This window comes from Schistocerca americana, chromosome 3 (genome assembly GCF_021461395.2).
Source record: "Schistocerca americana isolate TAMUIC-IGC-003095 chromosome 3, iqSchAmer2.1, whole genome shotgun sequence".
NCBI classification, from domain to species: Eukaryota; Metazoa; Arthropoda; class Insecta; order Orthoptera; family Acrididae; genus Schistocerca; species Schistocerca americana.
Window position 1 is genome coordinate 781,452,573 of NC_060121.1, and position 20,550 is coordinate 781,473,122.

The 20,550-nt window shown below is 41.6% G+C and overlaps 1 protein-coding gene across 1 annotated transcript in view; it reads right to left on the bottom strand.

The window, feature by feature from the left end:
- The window catches only part of LOC124606401 (putative mediator of RNA polymerase II transcription subunit 12), a 509,903-nt gene that overhangs the window by 297,550 nt on the left and 191,803 nt on the right, over positions 1-20,550 (bottom strand). The gene's annotated exons all lie outside the window — the stretch shown is intronic.

Consider the following 20,550-nt stretch of genomic DNA (forward strand, 5'->3'; position numbering starts at 1 on the left):
TTCAATCTATCGCAGGGAATTGATTCCTGGTCACTAGTTTTGGTCACTGGAGAAATGTTCCCTGATTGTCGATAGGGCGCAATTGGCGCAATTTGTCAAGAAGCATTGAAGTTCTTATCAACCTTACTTTAGGGCGGCGTACCAGAGCTAAGGGTTGTAAGGGGACACCCTTTTCTAACATTACCTTTTTTATAGAAATAATCGATACCATTTATACTATCTGTTGTTGTATAGGTGAACATTATCTCAGCTGTTTAACTAAAAGTGTTTCATATGATTTTGTATGCAATGTATTCTATTTCAGGCTAAAAAGTATAAAAGTAATTTAATTTGGTAGTACTATGTGCGTACAGCTACTCTTCTTTTTAAAATATTTGAAATTACGAAATATCTGGCATATTTAAAATTAATATTATTAATTGCAAAATCTAATGCTGGATTATTAAATTTATTTCTGGATTCATTTATAAAATAACGATATAACTTGGTGATGATTCTTCTTTTGTCAAGAAAGTGTGTAAATTCTTTCGCTTTGTAAACTCTTTGGAATATTGTAAGTACAGCAGGATGTTTGTAGTAGTGAGCATGCCTCTGATGGAAACGCACGTGTCTTTTAATTTTGTCTACAACAATGTTGTTGACGGTTGTATGAAAATGGAGATTGTGAAGTCAGTGTGATATAGAAGAATGCGATAAAATAAAATCATGGCAACAGATCAGTTACTTAGTCATCTGAAACCCATTAAGTCAAAATTGTAGCAGCAAGACTGTACGCCTAGACGCAAGTAACGCAAGTGCTGGAGCCAAAAACAAGAGAAAATGAAGATAAGTAAAAAGTTTTTCTTTTGTATATCTTACAACTCACGAAGATTTCAAAACTTATGCAGAGACAGAGAATCTTAATAGTGATGTGTTGGAGGGTAAGATTACAGGGTAAAGCATTTTTCGCATATTAAATACAGTGATATACACATGTTGTTGGGCTGCTCTAATGTTGTAATGAGTGTGGAGCTGTATTATTGTAATCGGAGTATTTTCCCAGAATGTCGACGAGACTAATGTGTAGTTACATTTCTGGGAAATCAGAGAAGCTGAAGATGACGGCTAATTATTGTCGAAACCGGTCACGAGATAAACCATTTCACATCAAGCGAGCCTAGCTTCTAATATTACGAAATACAGTAATATTAACAAAAGATAGGACTACCCGTTATCAATTAAGTGTATAACGCATTTTGTGACGAACAAAAATAGATATTTAGAGTGACGTGGCTTCATAGCGTACATCTTCAAATGATTTTATTTCGTCATCACCATGTCAGGCAAAGATTTTTAGCATCGTGACATAGACTGTCTTAAAATTTCCGTATAAAACTGCGCAGTCCGTTCAGTATTATAATTTCTACTGCCGTCGCACCTACCGAGTTGGTGCAGTGCGTAAGACGCCAGACCTCCATACTCGCGCGCCTATCCTGATTTACGTTTCTCTAAATTATTTCCATCAAACGACGAGCTCGTTTCTTAGGCGGGGCCACAGCTGCTTCCGTTTCGTGTCTTTCTCTAGCTGACCTACTATGCCACCAGTAATGATTTCGCTGTCGACGAGATGTTACACTCTAACGTTCGCTCTTCCGTAAGTTGAGGTAGAAGCCATTTCTTGAGATATCGGCACACGCAGTAGTCACTGGAAAACGACACGGTGATTAGAATACGACCGTGAAAATTTTTTTGTTGTTTGTTACGCTGCGTAGAGTTAGTAGCATGGAAAGCAAGCTGCAGTTTCGGAAGGGCTCCGGGATACACTAGCCATGCTACATTTCTCTGTCTGTGCTCTGCGAGTGCTCCTGAGCACTGTACACGCGCTTTATTATGGAACAACTTGTCGGCCACAATTCCGAACAGTATGCGTCGTAAGGTGTCTAATAAGGGCAGAGCAGGAGATAATACTGGCCGATTTTCGCCATTCGTTTTTTTATGTGTTTAGAGCATTAACTGGTAACGCCAACCACCGTCTAGACGCTGTTGCTAAGCAATCGCCGTAGAAGCTGGTCACAAAAAAGGCACGTCAATGCAGAGACAGTAAGATACTGAGCCGCAAAGTCAGAAGATTTATGCAGGTTAGAGTGTTACAACAGCTTTCCCCACTCACGAAAGTCCTCTGGGCGGGTCAAGTGATGTAAAACACTGTTGTTGCTTCCAGAATGAAATATTTTCACTTTACAGCGGAGTGTGCGCTGATTCGAAACTTCCTGGCAGATTAAAACTGTGTGCCGCACCGAGACTCGAACTCGGGATCTTTGCAAAGGTGACACAGTTTTAATCTGCCACGAAGTCTAACTGTTGTTGCTGGCCATAAGAGGAAGGGCAGTGACGTTCAGCTTTCAGGTGAACGCTGTTGCTACCAAAGTTAGAGTTCGCTAATTCAAAGGCCAGAGGCATGCCTAACGAGTAGGAGGAGGGGAGGAATCTGAACGTGGTTGGCCAGAGGCGCCCTCGAGGTGCAGAGCCACTCGTCACATTGGCCGAAGCCTGTAAGGAGCCGGTCGATTGGCGGGCCAACTATAGGAAGGGAGAAATAGTGCGCCGCAATAATCTTTTGAAAACCCATGTTCTTGTATTGAGGCAGAGTTCTGTCAGATCGTTGTGATACCAGCTCCGTGTCGCTCGTCGGCAGCCTCGGGTAAGCTCTGACAAGTCTGTTTTTCTCACTTGGAGTGCTGCACTCACCGTTTGTTCTTAAAATACTGCTAGTGTTCGATACTTCTGTTAGCGCTAAAATCAAGGATTCAGCTCTGACTTGTTGTGCAACCAGTTGCCTTCTTTGGTCTTTCTGGTGTTCGAATTAGCCTTCTGTGTAGTACTTCGTCTGAATGGAAATAAATGGTATTAATCAGACCCTTGCGAGGAGGCCAAGTCCCATCCTGGGATGTAGTGCCAATGGAATAACAACAATAATAATAATAATAATAATAATAATAATAATAATAATACACTTACACGATCACAATGCCACAAATATAGAATACATCACATACATTCAGCAACAGAGAGATTCACATTAAGCAGAAAGGAAGGAGGAAGGGAATTTATCGACATAAAAAACCTACATTATGGACAGGTAGACAATTTAAGAAAATTCTTTATAGAACGAGCAGAAACTAGCAAAATACACAAGGCAATCACTCATATAAATACATCGGCTACACCACTGCAATTTCATAACCACTTCTACAACCCTTTAGATCACATAACATCAACAGATACGAAGAAAGTAAATTGGAAAAAGAAAACACTTCATGGCAAGCACCCGTATCATCTAACACAGCCACACATCGATCAAGACGCATCCAACACATGGCTAAGAAAAGGCAATATATACTGTGAGACAGAAGGATTCATGATTGCAATACAGGATCAAACAATAAACACCAGGTATTACAGCAAGCATATTATTAAAGATCCCAATACCACAACAGATAAATGCAGACGTTGCAAACAACAAATAGAAACAGTAGATCACATCACAAGCGGATGTACAATACTAGCAAATAGAGAATACCCCAGAAGACACGACAATGTAGCAAAAATAATACATCAACAACTTGCCATGCAACATAAACTAATAAAACACGTTCCCACATACAAGTATGCACCACAAAATGTACTGGAGAATGATGAATACAAATTATACTGGAACAGAACCATTATAACAGATAAAACAACGCCACATAACAAACCTGACATCATACTCACCAATAAAAAGAAGAAATTAACACAACTGATCGAAATATCCATACCCAATACAACAAATATACAAAAGAAAACAGGAGAAAAAATTGAAAAATACATCCAACTGGCTGAGGAAGTCAAAGACATGTGGCATCAGGATAAAGTTGACATCATACCAATTATACTATCAACTACAGGAGTCATACCACGCAATATCCACCAGTACATCAATGCAATACAGCTACGTCCAAACATATATATATAACTACAGAAATCTGTAATTATTGATACATGTTCAATTACCCGAAAGTTCCTAAATGCAATATAACACATACCGTACAGTTAAAAGGAAGTGACGCTTGATCAAGGTCCGCGTCACTCCATTTTTAACCGGACTTAACGTCTGAGAAAGTGAAGATAATAATAATAATAAGAAGAAGAAGAAGACCCTTGAGTATCCTTAAGTCTCCTGCTGCGAGTATCGTACCGAGTCTCAGACCCACCCTCCTTTCTACGTCCCGTGTGACAATACTTGGCGCTGCTGCAAGCAATCAACCTCCCATCGTTGGAAACTTGTCTTTTTCTTATTACTCCTAACTGTTTGGGAATTATGGACAGACCTGAGATTCCCTGTCTTCCCTCTCTCCAGTGTTAGGACGCGACAAATAGCGTAAGTTGTAGAACTAACTCAACGAGTAAAGTCGTTGTTATAAAGATACATGCTAATCGCGAGGTAAATACGTTAGAAAGCTCAATTTCTTAACGATCCCAGTTTAGTAAATGCGGGAGCTTCACGGAGATGCTCACATATCAGAGACAAGTGCATCAAGCCACACGCTGCACATCGCAGAGAGGTTTACTTTCAAAATTCCAAAAGCCTACGCTACGAAAAGAGTCAAGCAGTGTGTTATTTCCTGCCTCATATATCTCCAGAAACGACAACGACGGTAACTCGGAGAGCTCTTCCAGCTCCAACAGAAGACTGCCGACAGTCGCCAGAGTCGTTCTCCCCACACGCCAGTCATGAACGGGACAACATGAAAAATGGAATTGGTACACGAAGTATCCTTCACCACATACCATAAGGCGGTTTGTGGAGTAGAAACATACGTATAATAAACTGTTATAAGACAATATCATGTACCAGTGGAGTATTGTAACAAAACGCACTACGACTTCCATAAAATCAAACTTTGGTGCAGGGATCTCTATCTGACAATCGATATGAACAAATGAAATCTATTGCGCCTAAACAGGAAACAGTCGAAGCTGTAAATATGTAGGGTTGTGCTATGTCAGTTGGAATGTCCACATGGAAATAGGGGGTGCCCAAAAAGTCTCTCCGCAGTGCCGTATGATTGTTAGCCGCGAGTTCCGTATGCCGCAGTGCATATACCGAAATGAAACTCAGAGAAATACAAATTATTAATTTATTGAATATTCATTTTTGCTTACAAATTTTCACATTAAACGTTGAAAGGGTGTCCCTCCCCCCCCCCCCCTGTTAATGAATACGTCTAACCATGTTTCCAAACACAAGCTATAACATAGCTTCTGTAACAGAAGCAGTGAAAATGAATACTCCAGTTTTCAATTCATCGACGGATTTAGGACGGTTTTAATAGACAGTTGCTTTCGCTGCACCCCAGAAGAAAAAGTCAGGTGGTGTTAGGTCAGGAGATCCTGGAGGAAAAAGTCCCTGTGAAATTATGCGATCACCAAAAACATTAGCAAGCAGTGACATTGAAACGCGAGCTGTATGCGCGGTTGCACCATCTTGTTGAAAATAAGCGTTCAGTATTCCACTTAACACAAGTTCTCCTATTAAAGGCTACAGAATATCACTGCAGTATCGTTGCGCGTTTATTGTTTCGCTGAAAAATATGGGACCCACAAGCCGACGTCTAGAAATTGCAATCCAAACTCCTGTTTTCACAGAATGAAGTGGTTCGTCATGAATATACAATGGATTTGCAGTACTCCACATAGGAAAATTTTGCGAGTTCATGTAACCAGATAAATGAAACCACGCCTCATCAGTGAAAAACGTTTAATTAAGAATATCCCTTCCATTTTGTTGAACGAAATTTTTGAACCATTGACAATAATGAAGTCTCTTGCCATGATCAGTATTTTTCAGTTCTTACACGACTGTCACTTTTTGTAGAGGAAAAGTTCCTATTTTTTCCTTACAACTGTGTGGGCCGTTCCGACACTAACACTGATTTCCTGGGCGAGTTTTCTTACTGACTTGTTCGGACTCATGTACATTTTATCGGAAATATCCTAAGACAAAGCGCTAGGACGACCACTTCTCGGTGCATCTGTCACTGAAGCCGTACTTCGAAATTTGTTAGTCAAATCTCGCACAGTATCGCGATGCGGGAGTGTTGTCTCCGGGAAAACTGAATTAAATGTTTGACGAACTGAAACTGAGTATTTACCGCCAGCTTTGAATACTTGTTCGACTAAAAACACACGTTCTTCAATGATACGCATTTTAAAAGTGACAAAAACGAAACAAACAAACAAAGGAACTAAACTTTTAACGTTCACGTCAACACGTAACAGACACATAGCAACGATACTACCGACGCTGGCTGAGATAAACGAAACAGTGGAATGTTGGGAGAGTCCACGTGAAGAGAAGTAACCCAGGCAGGCGAACAATGATACGGCACGCGCGGCTAACAATCATACGGCACTGCGGAGAGCCGTTTGAACACCCCGCAGTTCTAAAAATGTATTAGACCCATTGCGGAGGTAACTTACACAACCTTCGTACTTTCGGTTCTTGAGCATTATTAAATGACTCCATATCGTGTTCAACTGCGAATTTTCAGGTACCCTGTTCTCAATTTTTACAAAAACGATTTAGATCTTCAGTATATCGTTTACAGTCAAATTTAAAATCAGTTACTGAACAGAACATAGGATTTTTTATACTGTATTTTTATCATCACACAGTTCTGACAGCCAAACACACAACGATTTTATGTACTAATTTATTGCATATAATATCATCTGTTTTCTGTTTAGTCACTACTGTGTACTTGACCTATCAACGATAGTAATTGTACATGTAGCCGCGCTCTTGTTTAGTGAGGGTGAAAACCTCATAGAAATACGGAACCTAGAACAGCTAAAATAGATGAAAGCAAATAAGTCACCAGGGTCGCATGCAATCCCATTCCGGTTTTATAAAGAGTACTCTACAGCATTGGCCCCTTATCTAGTTAGCATTTATCTCGAATCTCTTGCCCAGCGCAAAGTCCCAAGCGACTGGAAGAAGCGCTAATTACTCCTGTGTATAAGAAGGGCAAAAAAGAACGGGCCCGCAAACTTACAGACCAATATGTTTAATATCTGCTTGTTGCGTAATTCTTGCACATATTCAATTTCGAATATAATGAATTTCCTCAAGACGGAGAAGCTTATGTCCACGAATCAGCACGGTTTAGAAAGCATCGCTCGTGCGAAATTTAGCTTGCCCTTTTCTCACATGATATGCTGCGAACTACGGATCAATGGCTAAGGCAGCTTCCATATTTCTAGGCTTCCGAAAAGCATTGGCAATGTGCCTCACTGCACACCGTCAACGAAGCTACGAGCATATAAAATAGGCTCCCAGATATGTGAGTGACTCGAGAACTTCTAAGTAACAGAACAGAGTAAGTTGTCCTCGACGGCGAGTGTCCATCATAGATTCGTGTATCGTTAGGACTTCCCCAGGGGCGAGCGATAGGAGCGCTGTTATTTTCTACATACGTAAATGATCTGACAGGGTTGTCAGCAATCTGCGGCTGTTTGCTGATGGTGCTGTGGTGTACAGGAAGGTGTCGAAGTTGAGTGACAGTACGCGGATAAAAGGTGACTTACACTTATTTTATAGTAGCTGGTAGCAATAGAAAAATGAAGGATAGTACGGACGAGTAGGAAAAACAAACCCATAATGTTCGAATACAGCATTGGTAGTGTTTTGCTTGACCTAGCCACGTCGTTTAAATATCTGAGTGTAACGTTGCAAAACGATATGAAGTGGAACGAGCATGTGGCGACTATTGTAGAGAAGGCGAATGGTTGACTTCGGTTATTGGGAGAATTTTGGGAGAGTGAGGTCCATCTGTAAAGCAGACCGCGATTAGGACGCTAGTGCGACCCATTCTCGAGTACTGCTCGAGTGTTTGGAATCCGCACCAGATCGGATTAAAGAATGATGTCGAAGCAATTCAAAGGCGGGCTGCTACATTTGTTACCGGTAGGTTTGGACATCTTACAGGTATTCTGTAGACGTTTCGGGAACTCAAATGGGAATCCAAGGAGGGAAGGCGACGATGTTTTTGAGGAACACTCTCGAGAAAATTTAGAGAACCGTCATTTGAATCCGACTGCAGACGGATTCTACTGCCGCCAACATAACATTTCGCATAAGGGCCACAAGATAAAATACGAGAGATTAGTGCTCATACGGAAACATACAGTCAGTCCGTTTCCCCTCTCTCTATTTGCGAGTGGAACAGGAAATGAAATGACTAGGAATGTTACAGGATACCCGCCGCCGCGGACCGTGTGGTGGCTTACGAAGTATGTATGTAGGTGTATTTTTTGTATAATCTGTTAACAAGGTACTTGAAAGTGACTTACGTCTGAAATCGTGCAATAGGACATTAATAAACTGAAATTCAACTGTTAAAAGCGAAAAACAACAATATCAGAGATTGAGTCCGCCTTGATGCAAAAGACCTTGTTATTCGTTTATTTCTTTATTTTCCCAAACTAGTTTCGGCGACAAATATCACCACCATCAGTGGATTTTTTAAATCTAAAACATCAGTTAATAGCATGGTTATACAAACACAGTGGCACATCATTACATTTTTACTATTCGTTTTTTGAAATACAGTTTTCTATGGATACTTTCATACTACCTTATTTATTGTATGTTACAGCATGTTTTTGAGAATTATTGTCGCTGTTTGCGACATATATTATGTGCGCTTTTTTTTCTTGCCGTTTTTACTCAGCGAACATCATGTCATCTGAAACTGTGTGAGCGGCTGTCAGTAAACAAAATACTAAAAGGTGAACTTCGTATGTCAGCAATATACACTTGGGGTTGCGGTAGTGTTGTGGAACCAGTTATTTGGTGTGTACTGAACTGTTACTTAGCTATTCGTGTACTCACATTCGTTGGACGATATGTAGCTGATTCTATACACACAAAAACAAAACTTTCGCACTTTGTTTATCATAAAGAATATTACACCATCTTGCTGTTCGCGGGCGAGAAGTGTATCGCATATGGCGAGAAAGGCTATGAAAACTGTAACGCGAATTACGACGACTTCTGTTCCTTATTTACGTCTCTGTGTATTATGGGGAAGTGATTCTTTTCCGTGTGTTTGCTTTCTGTTCCGCGTCCTTGATCAATTCTCTCAGAGCGGTATAGAGTGTGTTGTTGCAAAGTGTTGTTTTTTCGTTTATTACATTTTTCCCTTCGACTATAGCCTTTTGTATGTAGTAATTTTCTTCTATTGTTAGTTGTCGGTACGGACTGTTGCTGCTTTTCAGAATGTCTAGGCCTAGATCATTTCCGATATTAGTGAGGTTATGGTTTCTGTCCATTAGATGTTCTGCAAAAGATGAATGTGTGCTAATACTCTTTAGAGCTCTCATGTGCTCTGTGTACCTCGTTCGGATGTTTCTGCTTATTTGTCCTATGTATTGGGCCTGACAGGAGTTGCAAGTGAGTTGTTATATGCCAGCGTTGCTGAATTTGTCTGAGGTTTTTCTGACTGGTCTTAGTCTTTTCTGAACTGTATTGTTTGTTCTGAATGTTATTGGGATCCCTTGCTTTTTCAATATGTTTCCTATTCTATGGGATATTTTATTATTGTATGTTTGTATGTACCATCTCTCTCTTCTTCCTGAAGTGGTGTGGTCTGCTGTGTTGTCTGTGTGTATTGCGTGTTTCAGTTTTACCTTGTTGTTGAGTTTGTTTATGATGTCTGTTTTGTAGTCGTTTTCAACAGCAATTTGTTTGATTATATTTAGTTCCTGTGTGTAGTTTACTGGTTTAAGAGGTGTTCTGTTTATCCTGTGGAGCATGCGTATGAAACTGGCATATTTATGCACTGTCGGGTGGTTGGATGAGCTGTGGATAACAGTGCTTGTGGATGTGGGTTTTCTGTAGATGGAGAATTCGTGTTGGTGGTTGTTTCTTGTGACTGTAAGATCCAAGAAATTTAGTTTCTTGTTTTTTTTTTCTATTTCCATTGTGAATTGGATTTGTGGGTGTACTGTGTTGCTCTTCTATCATGTCATGTGTTTCATCTACAAGTCAGATTATGTCACCCACATATCGGTAACAGTAGATTATTTTGTACCCTCCTTGTTTCACAATGTTATTGAATATTGTGTTCTCTATATGGTTCAAAATGGTTCAAATGGCTCTGAGCACTATGGGACTTAACATCTATGGTCATCAGTCCCCTAGAACTTAGGACTACTTAAACCTAACCAACCTAAGGACATCACACAACACCCAGTCATCACGAGGCAGAGAAAATCCCTGAACCCGCCGGGAATCGAACCCGGGAACCGGAGCGTGGGAAGCGAGAACGCTACCGCACGACCACGAGCTGCGGACGTTCTCTATTTGGTCCAAGAAAATGTTGGCTAAGGTTCCACTGATGAGGGGACCCCATGGGTAGCCCCTCTTGTTGCAAATAGAAGTTGCTGTTGAAAGTGAAGTAGTTTTGTTCTGTGATTAGCCTAAGAATGGATGAGATTTCATTTATTTGTATGCCTGGGAATTTCTTGCATTTTAGCTGGTGTTCTATAATGTTTATAGTTTCATTTAAAAAAATGTTCAAATGTGTGTGAAATCTTAAGGGACTTAACTGCTAAGGTCATCAGTCCTTAAGCTTACACACTACTTAACCTAAATTATCCTAAGGACAAACACACACACACATGCCCGAGGGAGGACTCGAACCTCCGCCGGGACCAGCCGCACAGTCCATGACTGCACCGCCAAAGACCTCTCGGCTAATCCCGCGCGGCTATAGTTTCTTCTGTGGGTATGTTCGTGTATATGGATGTAATGTCAAAATGTAACTGCGGACCCGAATCCAAAGTGAATCTTGAATACCAGTAGTAATTGTACATATAACCGCATTCTTGTATAGTGAGGATGAAAGCCTCATGGAGATACGGAACCGATTCAGTGGCAGACGCTACAGCAAACACGTTGATGCACAACAGGGACGACTGATGTTAAACTTCTGAGAGCTCACTTTCCAAGAAGGAAAAAGGAAAAGGGTTTAACGCCCCAAACATCATTAGAGATGGAGTACTAGTACGGAAAGGATAAAGATGAACAAAATAGGCTGCTTTCTTTCCAAAGGAACCATACCACCATTCGACTTAATCGATTTCGCGAGATCACGGAACATCTAAATCAGAAAGGGGATTTGAAGCTTGTGAATGTGAGCTTCAGCCACTGCGTCACATCACTCGATCATTCCAAACAGACTCAAACAACTGTTCACTTTCTCTCTCTTATCTTTGTTACTGAAGGACTAACCCTGTGTGCCGGCAGGGGTGGCAGAGCGGTTCTAGGCGCTACAGTCTGGAACCGCGCGACCGCTACGGTCGCAGGTTCGAATTCTGCCTCGGGCATGGATGTGTGTGATGTCCTTAGGTTAGTTAGGTTTAAGTGGCTCTAAGTTCTAGGGGACTGATGACCTCAGAAGTTAAGTCCCATAGTGCTCAGAGTCATTTTTTGAACTAACCCTGTGCACTGTCATAAGGCCACAGTTATAGGTTGCGTATCTACCGGCTTCCAGGGGCAACAGAAATTTGGTGTTCAATATTTCAAACGGGAGAACGGGTACTAACGGCCCATATAACGTTTGGAGCAAAATTTGTAGGTTTCAACGATGAAAAATTTTTTTAGAAAAAATGAGAACCGTTTATTCAAACATTTTTGTAATAAAATTTGCAAATGAAGATAACATAAAATATTTTGTTTGTTATATCAGTAAACTAAATTGTGTATTTTAGTCCGTCCCGATTCTGGTTTCTTTTTTTTGTTTTTTTTTTTTGTTTTTTCGATGACACATGTTACAAGCAAGCTGTGCTTCATCGTCCTCAATATCTATGTCAGTAGACGAGTTATAATCCCATTGCTTGCACTGCTTCTTGGACCTTAAGGTAGGATGGCCAGCCAGAAATCCAAGGACCCAGTTTCTCCATCCATTTGCGTTGCGTTGTGCAATGGGTGCAGACGTCCGTTTCGTTTGCGAGCTGGCTCGCAGTTCATTCACAGTTATACCAAAACGTCGCATTTGCAGATCCTTGATATTTTTGACAAGCTCTAACTCGTGCTCCTTATTGAAAACACACTGATATTTTCCGCAGATATTGTCAGGGACATTTTCCTTTTTCATTTTTATGTATCGCTTTAAAGTAGTCAAAGGCACGACAAATTACTTCGATGCTTTTTCGGGGGTCATCGTTTTCTTAATTAGCAATTCAACAGCCTGTTCTATTTTTTCGTGGGCAAATTTTGTTTCTCCGTTTTCTGTGCATGACATACCAGCTGCAAACAAGAAAGGCAAACCATAGCAGTGGAACTCGTCAAATGAAGAGTAAAAAGCGACCGTGGAGGAACAACTTTTTCCAACTGCATTATATACAAAGACAGCTAAAAACGTGCTGATGTAGGTGGATTAAACGTCGTTTGTGAATAAAAAAATATGACACACTTACCTTAGTTCGGAAAGTTACAACAGCGAATTCGCTCACTTTTATAGCAAGACTACGCAACTCGCGCGCTACAACAGATGTAACCTTATTAAACCATAACAGACATCAGTTTGTTAAACAGTTGTCAATCTGAGCGCACGCTAGCTCGACTAGACGAAATTAGACAACCGAGACCGTTCTGCCCCGGTAGTCCATTCCGTCCCGCTCTCCCCTACAGTTATTACCGCATTTAAAAATTTAAAATGCTGATTAAGAGTGCAGTGTTATGTTAAATTTTAACACATTAAGTGAAGTATTACAGTAAGATTGGATGAGCAATTCCGCCTTATGCAAGACACCTTTGGAATTTTGTTTTACCCAGACATGTTTCAGCACGTTTTGTGCTGTCTTCAGTTGGTTACTTTATTTCCTTCCCGTAAAATTGTTATTACATATTAACGTTTAGAGAGGAAACATTTGGTGCGAAATATTTACATTTCTTAATGGAATGATTGTCGTCAACTATTATACAAAGACCGGATTTCTTGCTTTATCCACATTATTTCAGCCTTACGTTTTGTCTGTTGTGCTGAAGAAAACATGTTGTTTACAGTGATGACAGCTGCGTACTATTTTATAGGGCTAACATAATATGTTGAATTTTATGTTAAGTATGGTTTTATGAAATCTGATGGTTGTGTTCTGGGATTTCTTGAAGATCTGCGAAGGAAATACCTGGCTTGGCGTAGAAATAATCATCTTGTGCTGTTGTGGTTTTTCTTATTTTCCAAATAACCTATAAAACCAGAACTTTAGACAAATTGTAATAAACAACATACCATGCATCAGCCTAGTAACACATATCTCGACTGTGAACTGAAAACAAACCATGTTCAATATTTGACAACAATCTCTTCCTTCACAAATGTAAATATTTCGTATCAAATGTTTTCGCTCTAAACGTTAATATGCAATAACAGTTTTATAGAAAGAAAATAAAGAAACCCACTGAAGATAGCACAAAAAGTGCTGAAATATGTCTGGGTAAAACAAAATTCCAAAGGTGTCTTGCAAAAGGCGGAAATTCTCATCGAATTTTCTTAGTAAGCACGGAAGTAAGAACTGCAATACCACAAGATTATTCTTACGAGTACGAACCTGTGTACTTAAAGTCTTGAGGTAGCGTAACTTCCCGCCGCGCAAATACCCAGACTACATTCAGTCAGTATCTGAGAATGGAGCACTTAGTGACATGTAACAAATGATTAACATAATTTAAAAACTTAACGAAACTTTTTCGCGCTGACACACCCCAACAAAATGACTAAAATATAAAAGTTTATCGCTTACTACATTTTCGCTGTTCGTAGAGTAAAACTGCTGCATCAAGCATGACGTTTGAACGAATTGAGTCTTTAATACTACCTCTATTCGCAACTCATTTTGCAGAGAGTAGCCACCTATACCACTGGATGTAACTGCAGAATTACATGATTGTGCGACACATAGTTCAGTATATATGACGTCATAGACATAGAGATGCGTGAAAAACTAGCTTTTGCTTAAAACGGAGCTCAAATTACCGACACTATACTCATCCAGTGTTTCATACTGAGAGCACTTCCCAACTTCTAACTCACTTTAAACATCATTCCAAACCTTTTCCAAACTTTTTCTCGCTTACATGCTTAACGTCAAATATTTTTTTTTTTTAATGGCTCTGAGCACTATGGGACTTAACATCTATGGTCATCAGTCCCCTAGAACTTAGAACTACTTAAACCTAACTAACCTAAGGACATCACACAACACCCAGTCATCACGAGGCAGAGAAAATCCCTGATCCCGCCGGGAATCGAACCCGGGAACCCGGGCGCGGGAAGCGAGAACGCTACCGCACGACCACGAGCTGCGTACATCAAATATTTAATACAGTAACTCATTTATAAAGGAATCAAAAGCTTTTTCATACATGGAAGTTCGATTCTTTACAGAATCGGGGGCTTACTGCCAACTCTGTGACTGTGACAATAAAATCAGAAAAACTCAGGGGTACATACAGGTTTGACAGCTGTCGTTCTTTGTCGCACCGTTGGCAAACAGCCATCAAATTGCGTAATAAAAATCTAATTTGGAATGCTAGGGATAAAAATCTTCTTGATCGAGCATGTTCACGCGCTTTCAAACTTAACTTGCGGGAAAACTACAATTGTCCAAGACAACGACTATTGTGCAAGTGCTTAGTGATTAAGACGATACGTTTACTGTTGCTCCTCTGTTCTCGTATTCTGGTAATCAAGAGGTTTAGTTAGGATTGAAAACAATATACGAACATTATAATTTAAGCAGCTGTAACCAGTGTATAAAGTTTGGTTTAGCGGTTACATTTACATGGTACTGCTCCCTTTGTCCTCACGGCAACGTCTGTCTGTCTTGTGATGGGCTATCTCAGTGTATTTCTCGACTAGAGAACTTCCGGGAAAGAATACTTACAACTTCCGGGAAAGAATACTCAGCAGTGCGGTGGTTTATTCAGAAATGCATACTGCTGGAAAGAGATCAGAAAAGAGCTACGTAAACTGCCTTTAAACTAGCCGGCAGGTCCTATGACGTCATCTCCGAATCCGTCTCCGTGCGCTCGGAGATTCGAGTCGAGAGTCTCCGCGATGCCCGTTTCACCGAAAACTCATCACTTGAGTCTGCTGTCGTGTACAGTCTACTAAACAAGCGTGGGTAGGAGAGGAAGTACACGTGTTCGCAAGTAAAACTGAGGATTTGCGGCATTGCCGCTACACACGAAACCATTGGGCATGCCGATTACCTATACATATTGTAAATTGAAGTCACCGTCGCGTTTTCCTGTCTGTATGTGAAGGCCAATCTCAAGAACTACTATAGCGATTTTTATACGGTTTTCACTGATAGACTGATTCATGAGGGAGCTTCCTGTGTACAGTTTGTTACCGCTACACTACCGAAGTCATCCGGCTGTGGATACATAGTGCAACCAGTGCGAAACCAGAGTGATTCGCTAGTTACCTAATATGGAAGGGTTAGGTAATAGTGTGTGTGTGTGTGTGTGTGTGTGTGTGTGTGTGTGTGTGTGTGTGTGTGTGTGTGTGTATGTGTGTGTGCGCGTTTCGATAGAACTTTTCGGAAAATTACTGTTAATTTATTTTAATATATGTTCTTTGCTAGTGATTAAATATTTAAATAAATTCACCGCCGTTTTCCGAAAAATTTCAGAACGGAATGATATTCGCTATTAACCTGTAAACACTTGTTACTGTGACAAAAAGAATGCACAGTCTGTTGCACTTGACTTATTAGTATACATTAGTAGTCTCTTTCCATTAATGTTTTACACAGCAGTCTACCTTGACAACAACAGAAGTTCCCCTGAAAGGCTGTTCTTAGTTTCGTGGGTGAATATCCAAGTTATTCCGAATTTGAGCTTTTTCATAAGTTACTGACCGAACATTTCTTCTGTTGCTTGTTTAATAAAACAATATTTTTTGTGGTAAGATCCTGAGGAACCTAACTGCTGAGGTCATCGGTCCCTAAGCTTACACACTACTTAGTTTAACTTAACTTACGCTAAGGACAGCATACACACCCATGACCGAGGCAGGACTCGAACCTCCGATGGGTTCAAATGGTTCAAATGGCTCTGAGCACTATGGGACTTAACATCTATGGTCATCAGTCCCCTAGAACTTAGAACTATTTAAACCTAACTAATCTAAGGACATCACACGCATCCATGCCCGAGGCAGGATCCGAACCTGCGACCGTAGCGGTCACGCCGTTCCAGACTGTAGTGCCTAGAACTGCACGGCCTCCGATGGGGGGAGCCACCCGAACCGTGACAAGTCGCCTTAGACCAAGGTATATAGAAAAAGCGGAAAAAGCCCCTAGACTGCGCGTGTTGGCAAAAGACGCCGATTTTAACACGGCAGCAAGAGATGTGTAGGTGTTATTCAAAACTCGCCACTCATGAGACGCTCCTGCACGCTTCAGTCACGAGTCGACGAGTAGGATGCAACCGCGGCGCCACCCTTCTCAGATTCGTCATTCTGGCGAAGTTACAGACGAAGGAGAGAGGCTAGTGTAGCACTGACGTAACAGCTGCGCCTTGGTTGCTATGCTATGCAACCCCCAAAATTCAACTCACACTCGTTCTGTTTCTGATCTCTACATCTGCACTGCAACAGTAGAGAGGATAGCAGAAGTATTTGGAGTAATGGGAAGATCCCTGTCACCCCTAATCTTTATTATGCGGTGAATTTCCCTCCTCCTAGTGTAAGGGCAGTAGAAGTAACTACGATTCAGAGCCTCAATTACAATAACAAGACAAGACAGTGGTCTAACGAGGGAAACGCAAGCAGAAGCTTTTCTGTGTATGCTAGAATTCTGTGCTGCAAGCGTGCACATACTCATATCGACATGTTCTCTGCCAAAACTGTCGTCAGTACATAGAACGAAGAGGAGAGGCTTTGGTGATGACAACAAGAATTCTACAAAATTGTGAAGGTATGGTCGTTATGTCTGTGTCTACTGCTGAAGAACTTCACGTGTGAATTCTTGCACGACGGAATGCCCACTTTTATCCACCACCTAGCTTACAATAAAATGTTAAATCTATATCTGCTTTATATCCTTAACTGCATACTCTTTACCCGAAACACCAGTACAAATAATCTCAGATATGTGATTCATATAGCATAAAAAGTCAATAACAAACAAATTACAGGTATTTAAGATAGAGTATCAGTTAAAAGTGAAAGTAAATAAAAAGCAGGCTATGCTTGGAGACCACCGAATTTAAATTTTAAAATTAGTTTCTGAAATATGATTAAGTGTCTGTAAACATACACTCCTGGAAATTGAAATAAGAACACCTTGAATTCATTGTCCCAGGAAGGGGAAACTTTATTGACACATTCCTGGGGTCAGATACATCACGTGATCACACTGACAGAACCACAGGCACATAGACACAGACAACAGAGCATGCACAATGTCGGCACTAGTACAGTGTATATCCACCTTTCGCAGCAATGCAGGCTGCTATTCTCCCATGGAGACGATCGTAGAGATGCTGGATGTAGTCCTGTGGAACGGCTTGCCATGCCATTTCTACCTGGCGCCTCAATTGGACCAGCATTCGTGCTGGACGTGCAGACCGCGTGAGACGACGCTTCATCCAGTCCCAAACATGCTCAATGGGGGACAGATCCGGAGATCTTGCTGGCCAGGGTAGTTGACTTACACCTTCTAGAGCACGTTGGGTGGCACGGGATACATGCGGACGTGCATTGTCCTGTTGGAACAGCAAGTTCCCTTGCCGGTCTAGGAATGGTAGAACGATGGGTTCGATGACGGTTTGGATGTACCGTGCACTATTCAGTGTCCCCTCGACGATCACCAGTGGTGTACGGCCAGTGTAGGATATCGCTCCCCACACCATGATGCCGGGTGTTGGCCCTGTGTGCCTCGGTCGTATGCAGTCCTGATTGTGGCGCTCACCTGCACGGCGCCAAACACGCATACGACCATCATTGGCACCAAGGCAGAAACGACTCTCATCGCTGAAGACGACACGTCTCCATTCGTCCCTCCATTCACGCCTGTCGCGACACCACTGGAGGCGGGCTGCACGATGTTGGGGCGTGAGCGGAAGACGGCCTAACGGTGTGCGGGACCGTAGCCCAGCTTCATGGAGACGGTTGCGAATGGTCCTCGCCGATACCCCAGGAGCAACAGTGTCCCTAATTTGCTGGGAAGTGGCGGTGCGGTCCCCTACGGCACTGCGTAGGATCCTACGGTCTTGGCGTGCATCCGTGCGTCGCTGCGGTCCAGTCCCTGGTCGACGGGCACGTGCACCTTCCGCCGACCACTGGCGACAACATCGATGTACTGTGGAGACCTCACGCCCCACGTGTTGAGCAATTCGGCGGTACGTCCACCCGGCCTCCCGCATGCCCACTATACGCCCTCGCTCAAAGTCCGTCAACTGCACATACGGTTCACGTCCACGCTGTCGCGGCATGCTACCAGTGTTAAAGACTGCGATGGAGCTCCGTATGCCACGGCAAACTGGCTGACACTGACGGCGGCGGTGCACAAATGCTGCGCAGCTAGCGCCATTCGACGGCCAACACCGCGGTTCCTGGTGTGTCCGCTGTGCCGTGCGTGTGATCATTGCTTGTACAGCCCTCTCGCAGTGTCCGGAGCAAGTATGGTGGGTCTGACACACCGGTGTCAATGTGTTCTTTTTTCCATTTCCAGGAGTGTATTTACCGTTTCATGCCAAAAGACATAGAATACAAACAGGAAAGTATATTTCCAGTCCTTTAAGTTCATGTACAGATCTTCCCTGTCTCTCGCGTACTTCCCACATAGAAAAACACCAAAAATTAACATCTCCTGTTTCTCAGTCGCAAATATTGTGTGAATCTGCAGTAGTTAAATGACATTCGAATAACTGATGTAATGGCTCGTCGACGTGCTTATCTGTTGCAATAGCAGGACTGTAGCGAAATGTTTCGTTGGGTCGAGGCGTAACGCTGATCTTTGAATTTATTTGACGTCTCCCAATTTTTTTCCATGTGTTTTTAATATTGGTACACACGAATTGCAACAGATTGGTAAACAGCACCTTGACATTAAGAGGCCTCTCAGATGTAACAGTCTGCCTTGTCAAACTATCCAAAGTTTCACTATTGCATACTGCTACATGTATCTTGATACAGATGAAATAAATGTATTTATTCCTTGGGAAAGCACCGTGAGCCGCGTCCATATATCCTTCACGTATTTACTGGTACGTTCTGAACAGTTTTACTATTCGACTGGAGTGCACTTCTTGCCTCTGACAGTATCGAAAATATATCGTTATTTGAGCAGATTTGTAGGGCGTTACCTTCTACATGGCAATACATTCAGACCTGTAAATGTATGATGCTGGACGAAGTCTGAGTTTCTCCTTTTCCGTGTGTCCAATTGTGTACCACTGGAACGCGCAGTCCACAACAGCTACTATTCTACTGTTGGATCCACCAGTATAAAATGTGGATGCAAACGTAGGCGTAGATTTCCATCTACGTAAGTTGCAGCCCGCTGGTAAATGTCGTTGCGTTATGGGACTACACACCGTTTCACCCAACTTGACAACGAAACAGAGGCTTCCAAGTCCGTTACTTTTATGACAGAACGTCAGAACAGCAGACTGTATTTGTGTAATACGTTAAAACAGCTACGATGCTAGCACGACCTTTTCGTTATCAGTGTGAGAGGCTACCCTCTTTCTAACGAAATTACTGAATATTGGTTTGACTACTACAAACATTGAAGCCGATGGTTCCTCCAATATTGCAACCATGTGAAGGATAACAAAAAGTCGCCTTTTGACGTGGAACGTACACATAAATATGTTTACTAACAATTAGATAATAATCTGCATGTTTCACTTGTAACTTTCAATATTATTCACTGTTAAACATATTGCATCAACTGAATTGTTCAAGTAAATACTGGGCTACATGCCGGCCGTTTGCACAATACCTTTCATTTAAATCAACATTACATTAATTCCAGTTTTATTTTTATTATTATGTATTGGCTAATACACACAAGGTCTTATTGCGGAAAGTTTATTGCTTTTATTATCTTTCGACGCGTTTGCTAGACGGCAGAGTATTTTAAAAGCTGCATAATTTGCCTGTTAGTGTCTCGTAGCCAGATCATGTCATAAATAGTTGTCAATTTTGCTTTATACTCTAACGTTTTAAGGTGGCTCCTGCTGTTTCCAGATTGCAGCTGACTCGCTGCCTACTAACGACTAACTGCACAAAGGAACGAAGTACATTTGTTGTTAGTAACATTAATTGCTTAAGCAGCTGTTCACAAGAGGTTTGAATCTGTTCTATGTGGTCTGACATGCACTTTGAACGTTCTTTTTTACTTGACGTATTTCCTTCTTACTGATGAAAGTACACCTTGACTCGTGCAGAGCTGTATTGATGCTGCTTTTCCTAAATAAAAAGATTTCCATATTCAGAAAACTAA